We start from the raw sequence: 15,510 nt of genomic DNA, 5'->3' as shown, positions 1-15,510 counted from the left end.
GAACTTGAGGATACAGGTTGTTTGCTTCCCTAAACCACTACAAATCCAGGCCAAAAAAAGCCGTGATTCAGACCCCTTCTCAGGACTGAGACACACGGTTGGCCCTGCAGTGCAGCTGTGATTTGCAAAGAAGGCAGAAGAGTGCTAACTTCGGCTATGTGCTGCTTTTTCAGGTGAGGATAAACAAATCCTGTGGCACATCTGAAAGAAAAGTCCGTATAGGCCCAGGCTGGCAGGGTTCACCAGGACAAGTCCTAAAATCCACAGAAGCAAAAAAATTGCAGAGGAAAATTGCTCCTGGATGTTACCTCGCACCTTGCTGTGGTACTTTGTGATGCTCAGAGTTTGCTTTGGACAAATGAGCAGTCCAGGTCAGCTGAATCTCAGATCTCATAGCTGCCTGTTTGCCAGAGCAGAGACCAACTTTCTAATCCCTTAGGCCTGCACGTGGCAAGACTAGAAGAGCTCCAGGCAGTATTTCTGCCCCATAGAGACACTGCTAGGCCAGGAGGAGGGCTGTATGCCATCCAGCCAGGGCTGGGAGCCAGGCACTATGGTGGTGTGATTCATTGATTTCAAGGCATTGGCAAGAAAGAGCAAGAACTTGGTGCAGAAGATGGATGCTTAATGTTGCAAAGGTTTTCTTGAAATTTATTATTTTTATATAATGAGAATTATGTACCAAACCATTGGTGTTTGCTATGAAAGAAAACAGGGAGTAGAGGGAGGATTGTTTCTGGCAGATTACAGATTTATTTATTTTTTAATTGTGTACCCATACAAAAAAAATCACTTATTTCAAAATGAACAATTAAAACATTTTTTCTGACACTGTCTAAAAAGGATGTTTCAGTATAGCTGGGACTTCCCTTCTCCCCCACCTCTAATACAATACACTGATGTAATTGATGTGGTGTTTGCACTTTGATAGCACTCAGTTGCATCCAGTTAACTCTGAAAAATCCTTCTGCAGCCTTGCACAGCTACAGAAAGTTACGTAAGCTTACTCCCCTACTTTCTCCCTCTCAAAAGGAGGAATAGAAATTGGAAAGAATTCCTCCAATTAATTACTGCTCAGAGGCATTGAGGCAATATGGCTCTATACAAAATGGCTCTAGCAGTAGACTCCTGCAGCAGCTTTATCTGTTTACTGGGCTAAAACTGTGACCTTGGCTATTGCAGCAGATGCTCTCTGGAAGCAGATTAAATCTATTTAAGTAACAATAACAGAACTGTTGGAATAATTTATATATCAAAACTATCAAAAGTGTTAATCTGTCTCAAGGAAAAAAAAATCCTGTGACACTTCCCTGGTGTACATCACTGTACAGAGACTAAAAGCCCAGCACCGAACAGCCACTCTTGCTAATAACAGGAAAGTCACTGCCTGTGCTGGTCCGTACTGTTAACAGGCTTTACCTTAGAAAAAACATTCACAGAACAACTTGATTTGTAAAAATAAATCAAAAGAAAGTGTAACTGGTATTACAAAATTTTTACTGTGAAATGGTTCAGTGACATTTTAGAACGTCTTGATGGACAAAAGTGCTGAAAATCCCGCCTCCCCAAAGCGACCCTTGCTGGGTTCCCATCCTGCCTTCAGCTTGCCAGCCAGGCCTGGGCAGCAGCGAGTTGGGAGCAGGCAGAGGGACGGCTGGGAAGGCTCCTGGAGGCCGGGAGAGGCTGAAGCCCCCGCCCAGCAGAGCTGCAGGAGTCAGCTAAGGATGCCCACCGAACCCTGCTCAAAGCGAGGACGAAGGCTCATTCGTTATGCAAATATCTGCTCGAGCCTGGCGTAGCCAGTGGAAAGCTCTTGAATTATTTTAAGCAGAGGACAGAAGTTCTTTCCCTCCCCCTATCATCTTGGATCCTTGTAAAAACAAAACAAAACAGAAACCTCTGTGTGAACCTTCTGACAATGATCAGCACTCTGCTTTCCTGGCAAGAGCACTACCACCAGGCATACACAAGCACATGAAAATAGAACAATTAAAAAAAAATATATTGGGAGCAGCCTGCCTTTATTTTGTCTTGATGACAGCTCAAACTAATCATCCTCTGGCCTTATCTTCCTGAGCGTGCTGGGGACAGGCACGCTCCAGCTGTTTCAAGGGCTGTCCCTGGGCGAGCAGCGATGCAGACCCTTTCTCCTTGCTGCCGGTCTAGCCTTCCCGAGAGCTTCGGCTGCCTGCTCAAAGGGGAGCTCTCCCAGCAAGCAGAGGAGAAGGAGGGCTATTTTGGATGCACAAAGCGTGCTGCTGGCCAAAAGTTCAAGTGTGCAGACGGGCTCGTGCGGAAAGCCCACCCATGTGCAACGGCGAGCCCTCGGCGCCTGCCGCGGCGGCCGGGCTCTCCCAGGCACGTTCTCGTGCACGAGGCGCCTGTCTGCCTGCTTTGCATAAGCAGATGTGCATTTCACAGGTGCTGAGAAATTACTGCCTGTATTTACATAGTGTCAAGGGGTACCAGGGGCACAAACCTGAGCCTTTCCCGTTGGGAAGGGATGTGCTGGCAGTGGATTTGCTTCATGTAGTTCTTTCACAGTTCATAGGGAAAGCCCTGGAAAGCAGCTCAGCTCATCAGAGCATCGAGAAATCCTCGGCACGGCCCCAGGGAGACACAAACGCTGAGGCCAAAACCAGGGGGACAGGGGAACGTGGGGGGCTGTTGTAGAGATGCCCTGACCCCCAGAAGGCCCGTCCCAACACCTAGGTGGTGCTCTACTCACTCAGCGTTTCAACGGCTCATCCCAGCTCTTCTTGCCAGCGTTAGTTACTGATCAGCCAGAGAGCCGCTGCTCCGCAGACGTGCCTGTGAGTTATTGCACAGAGCTGCCAAACTATTGTGCTGGGAGCTCCCGGCCCAGCAGCCGCCCGCAGGGTGTACCTGCAGAAAGCCTTTTCGGCCTCCCTCTCCCAGCTGGGAACAGCGGCAGGTTGCCTTTCTCCAGAAACCTTTTTTTTTCATTCCTTTTCTGGGGCTAAGGTAATATTTTTCCCCTGAGCCACGTTTTCCTGCAACCACAGTAGCCCAGTGCAAGAGTCCAGCTCAGCAGCTGAGCTCTGGCTCAGCAGAGCTTGCAGAGTCCTGGTCAAACTGGAGACAAATTAGCTTTCAAAATACCCCCGTAGTGGGGAAAAAGGCCCTGCACTGGCCTCCCCAAGTGGGTACCCGCACAGGGACGAAGCAGCACTGGGGCCGGCCCTCAGATGGAGCCTTTTCCCGAGGACACTGGCACAGCCAAAGGGTTGGGGGCACATGAAGCTTAACAACCCTTTTTAGGGGCCACTTGAATAATCATTTCTGTTGCTTAGGAAAACAAAAATCTCTCTTGCTGTGATGTGGAAGTGCCCTCTTTTCCGTTTCGAGCCCACGCGCGGCGCTGACAGGCAAGGAGGAGTTTTGTTTTTCCCGGTGGAACTGCTCAGCCCTTGTTGGAAAGCAGCTCCATCTTGCAGCCGCACGGCCAAATGTGGAGGTAGCAAAACAGCCTTTTTTAGTGTCTTTGGCTCCCTGCCGTGCTGGATTTATGCTGTCAGGCACTGGCATCTCCCTGACATGGCCTCGTAAGACTCGCCGGCTAAAAGGGGGAAGCCTCACTTTTTCCATACGGTGCACGTCACAGGCGGGTCATTTCCGGAAATTCCTGCACCCGGCTTTCTCATGTCCCACCACCCCGTTTGTCCCAAATGGCTGCGGCAGCCCAGTGCACTGGGGCATTAGCTGCACTGCACTATCCACAATCCGGTGTCAGAGGTTTTATTAGTGTGACCGAATGAGATGTGCAAGGCTAGGGAGGCAGGGGAAGCCCTTAAAAATCCCCAGCCACTCCCCAAAGCCCCAGCCAGCCTTGAGGAGTTGTGCTTGAGCTCATGTGGGCTCTGCTGACCCCTCAGTCCTGCGCCGGCACGCGGCTCGGCAGTCCGCATGACTGCACGCAGAGCAATGGCCTCCCACAGCTCGGTTAAGCAAAAGCTCAGCCTGCGGGGCCGCAGTGGGTCAGTGCCGCTGGCGTTGCAGTGCTGTTGTCACTGCAGCGCTGCCGCTTTGGCTGCATTGCATACGAAGAACAGATGCACTTAGCCCTTAAATGGAGCATCCACTGTCACACGTTGAGTCGGGAGTAGTGGGGGAATGAGACCTTGATGCTGACTAATCCCCAGTTGCACACTGTCACCTTGCCTTGCTTTAGCAGCCTTGTTGTCCTGTGCGACCTCCCCGGGTGTGGAACTACTGCATACATTTGCTTTAGGAAAGCTGAACAAAATCCTACACCGTCATCTGCTCTGCAGAAGAATGAAAAGGCTCGTTCCAGGGCCATGAGCTAATTGGAGTGAACTCAGATGCTTTTATTAGACATATCATGAATAAAAGAATTAGTATCATGAATAAAAGAATTAGTGTCATGAATAAAAGAATAAGCATGATTTACCACAAGAGAGCAGTGTGACTGGGGTTGTGATGCTGCATAATGTGCGCCAGAAATCACAACTCTCATAACCATCCTCATCCCGCAGCCTGTCGTGACAGACCTGCTTTTTCGGCAATAAGAGAAGCACCTTCAGTGTTTGGTGTCTGTCCAGCTGCCAAGAACATCCCATGCTGGCCTGAGGGTCTAAGAGAGCATCTCACTTAGCTACAGGAGTGGCCTAAAGAGATATCAGGCTGCATTTTGAAGAGGTTTTGCAGCACCTGGCAGCTCCCAGGGACTGTTGTAGCAGGAAGCCTGAGTCTGGGGACTTCCACCACCAGTGGAGGAGATTCAGAGCGTCTGGGGTGAGGCTGCTGCTCAGACATGCTCTCTTCTCTTCTCAAAGAGTGGCCAAGTGCTTGGCCACTTGCACTTAAACCCTGTCTACGTGCCAAAACTCACCAGGCTGAGCTGCCTTGAAGGTCTGTTGATATTCACAGGTGCTGAAGGCCTGGAATTTCCCTCTGTTTGTCTCTTCCTGGGCCTATGTGTGCTCAACTTCTGCAGCAGGCTAAATGGAGACACAGCCCGGCAGGCGGCCTCCTGCCCATCCAAGCCCACGTGAACTGGGGCACAGATAGTCCTCCAGCAGACTGTAAAAAGATACGTGTGTATTCAGGGACAGTTATGCTAGCCCACAGCTATTTGTGGCTTTACGGAAACAGTTTGAGTTATTTTGTTTCGGGATCCGTAGAGCTATAAATGCCTGACCAGAGCCTGCTGGGGGCTATGAGCTCTGGGGCAGCCCCTGAGGGTGGCTCTGATGATTTTGTTTCTGCCCCATTCCTGCAGAGAGGTGCGGTCCAGTCTCACGCTGAGTTAGGCATTTCTTCTAGTTCCCAAATCAGCTACTTGTGCTGCTTGGCCCCCTCCTACTACTCTGTCCGACACGGTCTCATTACCTCAGCTGGATCCTGGGAGCGGTGAAGAGTAAAGGCAACACCACGAGTAAGTGCGTGCTCACAGCAGGAGCCAGGCCCAGGCAAGGACACCACAAGGGAGGTATCTAAGGGCTGCTAGACTCTGGGAAGTCACCAGTGATTCCTAAAAGCTTTTGATTAGCCTCTTCTGAGGCTGGATACTGGTGAATGGCCATGCTCAAACTGACCCCTAGGGTACAAAAAATACCTGGTGGCTCACTCCACATGTTTGTCCCAAGTCAGAGTCATTTTCTGGCACAGGCTATGTTAAAAGCAATAGAAAATCTGATGTTCAGGCAGGTCTGGTGCCAAATAGAGCTTGTGCTATCCTCCTCCCCCCTCAACAAAAGTCAGAGGCAAACTCCAGCTACGCCTCAGCTTATTTACAGCCCAGCCTGGGGCCAGCATTTGTAGGAGCAGTTTGAGCAGCTGAGAAATGCAGCCATCCTGAGACTTCACTTCACACTGGAGCACTCCTGGAGCAGAGACAGCACGGCTGGAAACATTGTAGCCTCTGAAACCCTCACACTGAAGTGTCAAAGCAGGAGCAGCAAGGAGTCATCTTCTTGCTGATAAAACGAGATGAAAGTTTCAGGGTGAGACTAGGGCAGTGATTTAGTGTTGGATCTTCAGGGACCTAATTCACTTGGGCTTTTTTTTTTTTCCTAATAATCCAGTTCCTTAACTGTGCCATTACTGTTGCTGCAGTATATCACAGGCCCAAAGTGTCCAGAGGACCTTAGCTCCTCTGACTTGTGACCCTGGCAGCTATAATAACCACATCAGTTACCTTGCTGCTTGGAGGTCAGGCTGCCTGGCTGTAATTTTGAAACCTCACCATGAGCCAAGTTTGCTGCTCCTGGGCAGCCTCATGCTGGCAGCAGCGCTGTCCCCAAGGGGCACTAGGCAGGAGGTGGTGGCTGGCTTCTCGGTCTTTGCTGAAGGGTCCTGGGTTGCAGGATAGAAATGCTGTCAGGCCGGCACAGTGGGAATATTTGAATGTTAAGCACATATGAAAACAGACTTTGTCAGAGATGGTGCTAGGGGAATATTTCAGTCTGTCACTTTGCAGAGCAGGCTCTGGTCCTGAGTCTGCATGCTCTGGCCGTGGCTCTTGCTCTGGCAGATCTTGGTTGCTCCATTTCTAGCCACTCCTGAGGATGGGCTGACACCAGTGATTTACACCATGCCCTGGGAATTCCCCCTCTGGATTTCCTGTCTTGTTTCTGTGCACAGGCATGTTTCTGGAGCCAGAGAACACTGCTGCACTCCAGCTGCTTGGCCTCTGGGGCAATGCCCACCTCCAGCTGCAGCCCTCTGCTCTGTGCTGCCTCAGCTCCATGGGTTTAAGTAGCAGTTTACAGTGACCATAAGAAGCTGAGAGCATCACCGAACTAAATCAGGGGGGACGGGGCATGGATTTATAAGCTCTGCTTTGTTGCCAGGTGGAAGAAAGGAAAGGGATGCGAATAGCCCATAGCATGCATCTGAGGTGGTGCACTTTGCCCGCTGGCAAGCCTGCACGAGGGTGCGTCCTTTATGGTGGCAGGAGTCACCCAATTGCTACGGTCTGCATTTCCGTGAAGCAGCTCTATTCCTTGTAAGATATCAAAACTGGGGATGCCAGTGTGATACCTGCAGAGCAGGCGGTGTGTACAGGAGGATTCCCTGAATGCTACCTGAACAAATCTGTGAGGAAAAGGCATGGCAGAGCAGATGAGATGATTTTTCAGGGACATTGCCTGGCGCATGTGGTGCTTGTAGGACTTCTGGAGTAATTCAGACATGCCACTGTTTTCAGCAGTAGCCACCATTCCTCTCCATGCTGTGAGGTGGGTGTAATGCTGTTGCAGCGGATCGAGTTTGTCTGGCTTTCCACTGCAGTATGATGTGGACCACATTTTCCTACATACATAATGCTTAATTTCCCAAGTACAATGTGTATGCAGCAAATTCTTCAGAGAAATTCTTGTTTTTAAAAAATTGTTCTTGTGGGCATTTCTTAAATTGTTAGAAAATTTATGTGGGCATTGCAATGTTTGTTTTCCTTAGAGACTATTTTTATCTTGTTTGCCATCGAAGAAGTGGATCAAAATACAAATCGACTCTGCACCTTTAAATATGGTAAGTTAATAGCCACACAGCAATAAAAGCAAACTCGCAAAGGTTTGAGTGTGTGCCTAAAATTTTCTGGGAAAGGCTAAACTCTTATTGCACCTGCTTGCCAGCACTGCTAAAGCCCAGGTGGTGAGAGCCTAAGGACCAGCACCACAGTGCTGTACTGAGCCCAGCTGGCACTGGAAGGGTTAAAGAGTATGTCCCCAGCACTGCGAGGACTGGAGCTGGCCTTTCACAGAGAGGATGCTGGCAACTTTTTTTGCACATTCTTCTCAACGGCATGCAGCTGACTTTTTTTTTTTTTTTTTTTTTTTTGCACATTTTTCTCAACGGCATCCAGCCGACACAACCAGGCAAAGCAGGCAACAGCCCAGCTAGCAGAGCCCTGAGGGAGGTGCTGACATGGGAGAGAGGGAGAAAAGCTGAAGGCATGGAGGGGGAACATTTAACTTTTACGTAATGTTACTTTTACTGTTGGAGAAAAGCTCTCCGGAGAGCAGTGCCTGCCCCCAGCTCCTCGCTGTTGGCTGGTGCATCACTGGGACTCGCTGCTTTTGTTTTCCGGCCACGGATTTGGCCAAGTGATGCTCAGCCTGAGCCAAGAGAGACAGGGCAGAGAGGCTGCAGCATTCCCTTGGGTGCTCAGGCTCAGTGATGCTGGGGCACCCAGGCAGAACCTGGGTGCTCAGCAGCTGGGGCTGTGCTGAGCAGGCCAGGGGTCTGGCCAGGCCTGAAAACAGGAGCAGTTTTTGCTGCGCAAAGATGGTGGGCCTGTTTTAAGCACAGTGTGGTGCCACTTGGAGAATGCAATGTACTGTGACAGAGCCAGCCCTGATCACTGAATAATACATGGGCTGCCTGAGTTTTTACAAATCAAGCCTTCCCACTGGGGTGCTCATGCCCAGAGCTGCAGGAGGAGGAGGGGAGATGGCAGGATGTGGAAAGTGCAGCGGCACAGACCCTAGCGAATGTCACTCTGCTGGAAAGCTATTTTAAGATTTATCTTGCTGCACTCTGACAAAAATGTGCTTTGGAGCAGACCTTATCGTGAGCATAGGGGAGCCTGCTGAGGGGCTACCAAAGCTGTCTCTGGGAGCCAAGGGAGAGAGGGGTGCAAGGAAGGCTAGCTAGATATAGTGCGGGTGAGCAGGCGAGCTGTTGTGCCAGCATTATGTGCTGCCACTGGTCCATCTAACACCAAATATCCTGGCCCATAAACGGCCACAGCTCTAACCCAGTATGCCCATCTGGGCAGCCCTCCAAAGCAGCAGCTAGAAAGTGGGTATATCTTCACTGAAATCCCAGCTAAGGTCTTTCCTTGGCTCCCATGCAGCTCATTGATGTAGAGAAGTGGGAGGAGAGTAGAGGCCTTTTGCTCCCCTAACACAGGCCCAGCTGAGCAGAGAAGGGATGCAGGCAGCTGGCAGGGAAAATGGGTTTGCAAAATGGGTTCATTTGATCTGCCAAGGCTCTACGTCTTACCTAGTTTCAGTCTCTAAACTTTAGATCTTCCTAAAAATGACATTTTCTTAGACAAAGACCATCGCCTACTTCAGATGTCTTTCATGATGTTTATACCCGTGGGAGAACAGTGCATTGACTGCAAAGGCAAGACAAGCATGCCGGGATATGTTTCCTGCGGCAATGCTGAACCTTGTGATTCTACCTACTTCTTGTTTGCTTCCAGCTCATCCTTTCTTTCCTCAGCTGCTGCCTCCTCTGCCTCCTTGCAGGATCTCTCGCAGCCCACAAGAATCATTTCTTGCACATGGCCTTCCCTGAGCTGGTATTGCTGAAGGAGCATACATGCTTGCTATGCTTTTTCTTTAAAGCAAAGTTAACTCAAAGATTTGTTGAGTGTCAAAAGTACTGATTTCATCTTGTTCTCTCTTTGCCTATCTCTGTAGAAGACTTTCTGATGGCAAATCAGAATACGAATGACTCCTCAGGGTCATGTGAGAGCTCACAGGCTGGCAGCAAAAGAGCTGGGCTGTGCTGCAGGTTTACTGAGACCTCAGCTAAGTCACTTCATCCTCTTAGTATCTTGCATTTGTGATCCAGCTGCTTGTAAAGTACTTGTAGACCTTCAAAGGCCTAAAATCTTTCCACCTTAAAGGTGTTGAATGGCACTTCTGGGAAGGCATTTCCCACGTAGTTACTAACAGGAAGAGAGCCTCAAAAACACTTCGTGAAGAGACCAAGTCTTAGAATGAATTACAGTACTGTGATTGAAAAAAGAAAGCATGATTTGTATGCATAAATATAGGGAAATTGGAGTGTTCTTCACTAGTAATCTCTAACAAATCATTTCATAATTCATGTCAGGGTCCTTCACTGGCACAGACTTCAAGCTCTCACCCTTCCTCAGGAGGACTGCAAGCATCTGTCCCTTCTGCTGGGTCTTCAGTAATTTAACCTCTTCCATAAGCTGGCATTCAGTGCATTTTTTGTCTGCTGTTTCACAAACGCAGTACAAATTAACAATAAAGCCTTAGAGAAGCCTCTATCTGTGGGTTGCAACAAATGACACTGCAAATTTCCCATGCCACAGTCAAGCTGAGGCAGGAAAGGTGCCTTGTGGTTCAAGCCTCCTTGCTCCATCACATTGCTGCCCATGCTCTGTGCATGCCAGGCTGCAACTCCCTCAACAACACTGTCTTGTGGGAGCCTCTGAAGATCCCAGGACCATGCAGGGAGGCAGCAGTCTCTGTTGTGTTGCCCCTGAACTTCTCTTTTGGAGCTCATGAAGTCCACAGTTGGACTTCAGCATTTAGCTGGCACTGATAGCAGCCCTGAAGTGTAACTTCCCAGGTGAGGGCAAATTTGCAAACAGCCCCACCTGAAAGCAGTATCAGCCCTCCTCTCCCCTCCTCCCCATGCACCATGAAACTGGAGGTTAATGTGAATTATCACTGTCACCCTCTTGGCTGCTGGGGCTGGAGATTAAGAAGCTGTTTCTTATCATGCTGGCAGCTCTGCAGTGAGCCCGGCATCCCTTCGCTCAGCAGGGAATGTGGACTGAGCACAAGGGCCGCGAGGCTTATGTTTCGATTTTGCTCACCGAAGAAATGAGTAAGTGGCAGTTTGGCTTTTCTTAACTGTTGCACTGAGATGGCTCTCAGGGCTTGGGTTTTGCTTGGTGTTTTTTTTACTCATCTCAGTGCATAAATCTTTTGCTGCCAGGACGCTGTCCTCTAACACTGCACAGGCGCATCGGTAGGAGCTGGCGCTTGTGCAAGCAGTTCTTGCTGGAGTTTAGCCCCTTGCACATGCAGAGCTAACAGTGTCAGCTGGGAATAGGAAGAGTAAAAACGCTGTGTGTGTGCGTGCGCACATGTGTGTGTACGTGTGTGAGAAAGAAATCAAGGGTACTCACTGTGCCAACAATCTGGCAGTGCCTAATTCATTTGGAAACCCTACACAGCCCCCCAAAGCTGAACTTCATAGCCCACAGGCCTTTAAGCTTTTGCTCTGGTTTCTAAACCTGGCCATGAATCCTGTCTGCATCCACATGTTGAGGCAATCTCAGCCCTTGTACCCCAACCAGCCCCACTGAGTGACCTTGCTGTCACTTGCCTGGGTGCCCAGACACAGCTTGTGGTCCTTCGGCACGGTCTGCCACAGCAACCGTTTCTGGCAATTCAGGAAGTGGCTACAAAAAAATATTCATGCATTCTTCATCTTTATTAAACTTATGACCTGGATAGAGCCAACATGCATAAACATTTGGACCATGCCCTGCTACAGCTGGTGGTGCCTGCAGAGGATGCTGGGCTGATTGGTCTTGTGGGTCATGGCAGCACAGCCAGCATTTAAACAACTTTTTCCATTCAAGCTTGTGCAGAGCTCCTGGAAGGACCAGAACATTTGTCTGGATTGCAGATGCCCTAAATATCTGTTTTCTTGACAGAGCAAACAGAGACTAAAGAAGTCCTCATGGCTGGACACATCTTAAAAGTTTGGTGTTTGGATGAACAGCTCTCCTCCTGCCTCACAGCGGCAGGTGCTAAGCACTGCTGAAGTGGCTAGTGGGCTGCAAAGCACCCTGGGCTCGGTGATGGCACTGTCCCTGGGGCCGCAAAGGACCTGCTGGGGCCACGAACAAATCTGCTTTATCACACAGTGCGTCTGTCATGGCCATTTCAGCACTGCTGGCACTGCATTAAATTACTGGGCTCCTACAGCTCTGCAAATCCTTTGTGAGCCGTTTTTGTGTTTTCATGTGTGATCAGCAAAAGGAGGATATGCTCCTGCTTTCCTGAAAGAGGAAAAATCCAGGGCTGCAGGAGCCTACAACGCACATTCAGCACGCACCGGCCAGGCGAGCTCCCTGCCCTGCACCAGTCGTTGGCCCTCCCTGCCATGACACGTCTGAGCACCTGCACGTCTGCAAATCCATCCTTGCTGCCATTGCTATTATTATATGGGCCTCAGTCTAAATTATCTTCTAATGTGCAATTCATCTGGCATCTTCAGCATTCAGGCTTTATAAAGCAGAAGTTAAAAATACCAATTGAAATAAGGTATTATTATATATTCACTTATTTATACACACACACACACACACACACAAATATACAGAGAGATTATAAAACAGAACATGCAGTTAGTTCATTGTACTAAAATTGCATGAAATAAGGAATAGCATGAACTGTTGAAAAATATTCTGTGGTGTTCTGGTGATTTTTCCCTCTCCTTTGGGCTTGTTCTACCATGTTTATGTCTAAAATTGACAGTATCTCCTAATTTTAAAGCCAGATCTTAGAAAATTAATGATACTATTTATTTCATTTTACTAAGCCCAAGCTTTATGTAATTATAAGTTGAAGTAAGTATAACCAAATGTTATTACTTGGGAAAGCAAGTGGATCTCTCAGTCTACACTAACCACCAATGTTTATCTAGAAGTTGAGATTAAATAAAAACTGCTCAAGCATGCTTAGTCTGATTTTAAAAAATCTTTTGACTGTTAAACATAATAAGATGCTTAGTGCTATTTTCAAAACAAGAAATATTTCTAGCTCATTTAGAAAATGCCATGCTCTCTGGCTTTACATGTCTAGATGCTTTTAAAAAAAATCTGGTTGTCGGAATTTCGGGCTCATTGAGTCAACGGAACTTAATGTTCAGTTTGCCTGAGCCACTTCTGAAAATGGGATTTGAGCTTCTCTATTGCTTCAGTCCCTTATTAATTCCACCTTAGGCCTCTTCAGCTCATTTTTGTTTAAAATCCAGTATGTTGGCTCTTGAAAGATGATGGAAAAAGCCTTTTGTCAGGGGCCACCAATGCTAATGGTGCACGTGTGTGCGTTTCTCAGCCCGTGCTGGGGCCGGGGCAGGAAGCAGCCGGTGCACCCACTCCCGCTCGGCTCTCTCCGTTATTTAGGGCACGAGAAGAACCGATTTGTTTCATACCAATGGGAGATTTTGTTTTGGTTCCCCCCTGCCTCCTGCACGTTTGGGAACGTCTCTGCAGCACCCCCAGGGGAGAGCACGGCCACTTCAGCGCCGGGGCGGCGATAAGGGCCACCCGCGGGGGCTATCGGGCTGACCAGAAACTTTTCTGGGAACTATCTAGTAAAACACATGACGGTCCCCCAGCCTGGATGCTGATACGTGACGGGCATTCACAGAGTGCAGCGCAACAGTCAGTTGACTTTGTTATTCAAACTATTTTAGTGATGGTTTTTAATCCCAGGCTTACGTTTTCCTTTTTCTTTCTTTCTTTTCCTTTTTTTTTTTTCCCCCCCTTTCTCCTTTTTCTGAAGAAGGGGATCTCTACGCTGGCAGGATTTAGAGAGGCACAAAGGAGGGAAAAACAAGTTTCAGCCACAGAAAGGGGAAAGAAAAAGCAAACTAAAAAAAAAAAAAAAACAGAAAAAAAGGAAAAACCAAACCCCCAAACCATGCCATTAGCATTTCTTGTATGTGAGGGGATAAAACCCTTTATTTTTTTTTCTGTGAACTTTGTTTTAAAGCACCATGCTCGGTCTTTGCCTCTCAGCTCTAATTTGCTTTTCGGGGGGGGGGGGGAGGATTCGGGATGGGGTACGTGGCGCAGCTGGCCGGGGTTCGGCTGCGTGGTGGGGCCGCCGGCTGCGGCAGGAAGCAGCCGGGTGCCCGTGTGGCCTCGCGAGATAAAGCGCGCGGCCGCACCGAGGCCTCGGCCGCCGCTCCCTTCCCCTCCTCCCCGCTGCCCGGCCCCTTATCACCAGCTAAAGAAACGTGGGTGCGAGGCCAAGCTGCAGGCCACGGCCCTGTCTGCCCTTCAGCGGCAGCCGCGCGGAGGGTGGCCGGCGTTTGGGTCTGTCTTTGGGCAAGAAAGACGGTGCCCCGCTGGGGAAGGGAGCCATAAGATGGTGGCTGACCCTGACCAGGCGGCGCGGCAGCATCCGCCGCCTTCACGCGAAAGCTCCCCGCCTGCAACAGGGAGCCATGCGCAGCTGAGCCCACACAGCTTGAAGTCCGCCCTGCCAGGGCCAGCGCGGTGGTTTTCCAGGAGGAATTTGAAGTTTCCATGCCAACGGGGAGGCTGGGGAGATGTTCCCTCAGAGGGGGGTCAGCCATTATGTGGTGGGCAGGGGGGGGGACCAAGCCCGGGAGAGGCTGGCGGCCACCCTGCACCAGACCGTCACCTCCTCACGGCACTCGGCAGCGCTCCCGGTGCCCCTCACGGCAGTCGGCAGCGCTCCCGCCGCCTCCGTTGCTGAGCTCCAAGGCCAGCGCCACGCTTCCCACCTCCCTCGGCAGCCGGGGCCTTCCCCAGCCGCCCTCTCGGCAACGCGCCAGACGCTGTGCTTTCTCTCCCCAACAATTTTCTCTGAATTTTCTCCCTGCGACACGGTGAGCTGCATGGAGTGGTGGAGGATTGCCCTGTTATTCCACCCAGCTGCGCTTCCACAGCCGGCAGGTTGGGCAGTGGCTTAGGTGCGGTGGTTTCTTTTCTTTTAAGACGCACTGGACACATTTGTCAACTAGAAATTAATCTTCGGAGGCCTCGGTCTCCCTGCTGAGGAAGGAGGAGGTCCTGGCTGAAGACGAGGGCCGGCATGCGGCACCAACGCAGAGCTCAGTCGTGGTGGGGCTCTGAGAGCCTCCAAAACCTGCCCCCTGCCTCTCTCCCCCTCTAACATGACTGCTGCTTAACCAGCCCTGGTAGCACTTCTTTTGGTGACTGATGAAAAACCCAAGGCAAGATATAAAGTAATGAGAATCCTTCTGTGCTTTTACAGAGATGAGTTAGATAACTAGCATGTTAAAAGAGAACCACTTTATTCACTTTTTAAAACACATACGTGAAGTTTGTAATTGTCAAAATTTGAAAACCAAATGAATAAAGTAATGACTAAAGGCAAGGGAAAGTCAAAAGCAGCCACATGAGTAATGCGAAGGAGGCTTGGGGTGTGAAATCACCATGCCACGGAGCTTCACGGCTGCCTGCAGCCTGCCCAAGCCCTGCCAGATCACAGGAGCCCGCAGACACCCAGCCCTTAACCAAGGCAGCACTTTGGTATACCACGGACTTCTGGATGGATTCATTTTGAGAAAAAAAAAATTATTTTAAACAACAAGGAAAGGAAAATGCTTGGCAGGAGGCAGATTTTTTGGCAAAATCCTGAGAATGCTGGGCAAGATCCCACTGGCACCCACTGTCTCACATCCCAGTTCTACACCTGAGCTGTGCAAGCTGTCAACTCTCACAGGATGGCAGTGTTTTACACTGCTGCTCTGCACCGGTGAGGCGCGAGCACCTACCACTACAACCACACGGTCCCCAGTCGGGGTGCAGGCTGAGGCCCCATCCTGGGCACTCGGCACCCTGCAGACATCGCACTGCCCCAGGGCTCCTACCGCGCTCCACTGCACGGGGCAGACCCCTGCTCTGAAACCACCCTGCCACCTTCCCAGGCCAAGGCCCAACGCAGCTGAACCAGATCCATTTGAAAGCAATCCCTAACACACTCTAGCCAAGCAAACATGGTATCATACATTATCGAAACG

At 50.0% G+C, this 15,510-nt stretch overlaps 1 long non-coding RNA gene across 1 annotated transcript; it reads left to right on the top strand.

Moving 5' to 3' along the window:
* The first annotated feature begins 10,487 nt into the window (after window positions 1-10,487).
* Window positions 10,488-12,173, top strand: LOC134147993 (uncharacterized). Its single transcript, XR_009960118.1, has 2 exons — window positions 10,488-10,581; window positions 11,420-12,173. It is a non-coding gene; the product is annotated as an uncharacterized LOC134147993 (long non-coding RNA).
* The last annotated feature ends 3,337 nt before the right edge of the window (window positions 12,174-15,510 follow it).

This window comes from Rhea pennata, chromosome 16 (genome assembly GCF_028389875.1).
Source record: "Rhea pennata isolate bPtePen1 chromosome 16, bPtePen1.pri, whole genome shotgun sequence".
Lineage (NCBI taxonomy): Eukaryota > Metazoa > Chordata > Aves > Rheiformes > Rheidae > Rhea > Rhea pennata.
The sequence above is the reverse complement of the archived record's forward strand: the minus strand, read 5'-3'. Positions and strand labels throughout refer to the sequence as shown.